Genomic DNA, 4,483 nt, shown 5'->3' on the forward strand with positions numbered 1-4,483 from the left:
CCGATGTCGAAACCTATCAAACCACGTCTGGATGACCTCAAAATTTGCACACACGTCACAAATGACACTATGAACCTACTCCAACTTCCGGAATTCCATTCCGACCCGATATCAAATTTTCCACTGCCGACCAAAATGGCTGAATTTTCAACTTTCGCCAATTCAAGCCTAATTCCACTACGGACCTCCAAATCACATTCCGGACGCACTACTAAGTCCAAAATCACCTAACCAAGCTAATGGAACCATCAGAATTCAATTCCAAGATCATTTACTCATAAGTCAACATTCGATTGACTTTTCTAACTTATGCTTCTAAATAAGAGACTAAGAGTCTCATTCCACTCCGAAACCACTCCGGATCCGAACCAACCAACCCGATAAAACACAATACAGCTAAACAACACATAAAGAAGCAGAAATGGGGGAAATGAGGTTGTAATACTCAAAACGATTGGCCGGGTCATTACATTCTCCCCCACTTAAACATACGTTCGTCCTCGAACATGCCAGGAGTTGTTTCCTAGCCATCAAATCACTATCCCATCTTACCATGCACGTACCGGGGGTGATCTAACGTCACCCTATTCTATATAGGCCTGACCATACAACATAACTGAAAACCATCAATTTAACCTTAGCCCAAAAACCTTAGAGCAAAATTTCTAACATCCAGAATTCCGTTCAAGTCCCGAATGTCACATCTACACACTGTATAAGTCTGAACGAGCTGCATCGAGCCATAACTATAACCATGGATATAATCAACTAATATTTTACACAACTCACATGCTCGTGGTACCTTTCTTGTTTATAGTAACTACTCCGAAACCAACCAAGTACTAGTATTAAACCCCATATCGAACCAAACATCACCCCAAAACTTCGTACATTGTCGATAATAAAAGAAACACGCAGAATATCATAATCCCTTATCAGATCAGCACGTCATGGAGCTCTCTCGCCCCAACCTGAACCATAATCCCTTTCTTAGCCGACTTTCAATGTCATCTTCCCAAATATACTGTAATCAAACCTGGCAGTACCCATTCTGGGTCCAATGACCTTATATTACTAAACATGGTATTCAGACATGGAAAATGACTCAAATGAGAGAACTGCCCCGCCAGATTAACAAGTACTGCCCAAAATGCTCATGCCTCTCGATTCGGCCTACAAATGCTCTGAATCTATTCACAATTAGTATAATACCATCAATATACGCTAATGGAATGAATTCCACAAGAAAAACTATCAAATTAGCCCAAAACCCGAAATTGGCTCAAATCAGCCCCTCAGGCCCAAGATTCGGAATCGGGTAAAAGTCACAAATTACGAACACCAATTCACTCATGAGTCCAACCATACTAGTTTCACTCAAATCTGACTTCGAATCGACATTTAATTCCCAAAAATTCATTTTATTAAGTTTCTACAATTTCCCCAAATTTCCATCGCAAAGCACTAATCAGATGATGAAATCATTGATATAATCATGTATATTAACCAAATTCGAGTTAGAATCACTTACCCCGATGAATTTCTTGAAGAACCCACGAACAATCGCCACAAATCGAGCTCTCTAGGTCCAAAATGTGAAATAATGCCCTAAACACCGTTTATAAAGTGCACCTCTGATCTCCCACTTCGCGGTCCACGAAATTCCGAGCACGGCCGTGCTTTTGGTGGCTGCACTGCCAGACTTTAGTATTTTGTCCATAACTTTCTCTACATATGTCCAAATGATGACTTATTTAGCTTTCTAGAAACTAGATACAAAGAGCTACAACCTTCGTTTTTGAATCATCTCCAAATTCCTTGTAGTTCAAACGATATAGGCTTCCGAAGTTGGACCAGCGAATCTGCAGAACTTTTCTCCGGAGTGCGGCCGCGGAAGAATTATGCAGTCCGTGAAATTCCAAGCGCGGCCGCGAAATTCTGCTGAGGTCCGCGAAATTCAAAGCACCAGAACCATACCTAGGTTCCGGAAATGCCCGGACTCGCTCAAAACTCACCCTGAAACACACCCGAGGCCCCCGGGACCTCAACTAAACATGCCAACCAATCCTAAAACACCATACGAACATAGTCGAAGCTTCGAATAACTCAAAACAAAATCAAAACATCAAATTACCCTAGGATTCAAGCCTAAGTATTTCTAAATTTACAAATTCCACAACCGATGCCGAAACCAATCAAACCACGTCCGAATGACCTCAAAATTTGCACACACGTCACAAATGACACTACGAACCTACTCCAACTTACGGAATTCCATTCCGACCCCGATATCAAATTTTCCACCGCCAACCGAAATCGTTGAATTTCCAACTTTCGCCTATTCAAGCCTAATTCTACTACAGACTTCCAAATCACATTCCGGACGCGCTCCTAAGTCCAAAATTACCTAACGAAGCTAATGGAACCATCCGAATTCAAATCCGAGATCATTTACTCATAAGTCAACATCCAGTTGACTTTTCTAACTTATGCTTCTAAAAAAGAGACTAAGAGTCTCATTCCGCGCTGAAACCACTCCGGATCCGAACCAACCAACCGGATACAACACAATACAGCTAAATAACACATAAAGAAGCAGAAATTGGGGAAACGAGGTTGTAATACTCAAAACGACTGGCCGGGTCGTTACATTCTCCCCCACTTAAACATACGTTCGTCCTCGAACGTGCCAGGAGTTGTTTCCAGTCCATCAAATCACTATCCCATCTTACCATGCACGTACCCGGGGGTGATCTCATGTCACCCTATTCTATATAGGCCTGACCATACAACATAACTGAAAACCATCAATTTAACCTTAGCCCAAAAACCTTGGAGCCAAATGTTTAACTTCCAGAATTTCGTTCAAGACCCGAATCTCACATCTACACACTGTATAAGTCTGAACGAGCTGCATCGAGCCATAACTATAACCACGGATATAATCAACTAATATTTTACACAACTTGCATACTCGTGGTACCTTTCTTGATCATAGTAACTACTCCAAAACCAACCAAGTACTAGTATTAAACCCCATATCGAACCAAACATCACCCCAAAACTTCATACATTGTCGATAAAAAAAAGAAACACGCAGAATATCATTTTATGAAGTTTCTATAATTTTCCCCAAATTTTCACCTCAAAACACTAATCAGATGATGAAATCATTGATATATTCATGTATATTAGCCAAATTCGAGTTAGAATCACTTACCCCGATGAATTTCTTGAAGAACCCACGAACAATCGCCACAAACCTAGCTCCCTAGGTCCAAAATGTGAAATAATGCCCTAAACACCGTTTATAAAGTGCACTTCTGATCGCCCACTTCGCGGTCTGCGAAATTCCGAGCGCGACCGCGCTTTTGGTGGCTGCACTGCCAAGCTTTAGTATTTTGGCCATAACTTTCTCTATATATGTCCAAACAATGACTTCTTTACCTTTCTGGAAACTAGACACAAATAGCTACAACCTTTGTTTTTGCATCATGTCCAAATTTCTTGTAGATCAAACGATATAAGCTTCCGAAGTCGGACCAGCGGATCTGCAGAACTTTTCTCCTGAGTGCGGCCGCGGAAGAATTATGCAGTCCGCGAAATTCCAAGCACGGCCGCGAAATTCTGCTGAGGTTCGCGAAATTCAAAGCACCAGAATCATACCTCAGTTCCGGAAATGCCCGGACTCGCTCAAAACTCACCCCGAAACACACCCGAGGCCCCCAGGACCTCAACCAAACATACCAACCAATCCTAAAATACCATACAAACTTAGTCGAACCTTCGAATCACTCAAAACAACATCAAAAGACCAAATTACCCTCAGATACAAGCCTAAGAATTTCTAAACTTACGAATTCCACAACCGATGCCGAAACCTATCAAACCACGTACGAATGTCCTCAAAGTTTGCACACACGTCACAAATGACACTACGAACCTACTCCAACTTCGATATTTCCATTCCGATCCCGATATCAAATTTTTCACTGCCGACCGAAATCGCTGAATTTTCAACTTTCGACAATTCAAGCCTAATTCCACTACGTACTTCCAAATCATATTCCGGACGCGCTCCTAAGTCCAAAATCACCTAACGAAGCTAATGGAACTATCAGAATTCAATTCTGAAGTTGTTTACTCATAAGCCAACATCCGGTTGACTTTTCTAACCTATGCTTCTAAATAAGAGACTAAGAGTCTCATTCCACTGCGAAACCACTCTAGATCCGAACCAACCAACCTGATACAACACAATACAGCTAAACAATACATAAAGAAGCAGAAATGGGGGAGACAAGGTTGTAATACTCAAAACGACCAACCGGGTCGTTACATTCTGCCCCACTTAAACACGCGTTCGTCCTCGAACGTGCTAGGAGTTGTTTCCAGGCCATCAAATCACTATCCCATCTTACCATGCACGTACCCGGGGGTGATCTCACGCCACCCTATTCTATATAGGCCTGACCACACAACA

This window comes from Nicotiana tabacum, chromosome 4 (assembly GCF_000715075.1).
Source record: "Nicotiana tabacum cultivar K326 chromosome 4, ASM71507v2, whole genome shotgun sequence".
NCBI classification, from domain to species: Eukaryota; Viridiplantae; Streptophyta; class Magnoliopsida; order Solanales; family Solanaceae; genus Nicotiana; species Nicotiana tabacum.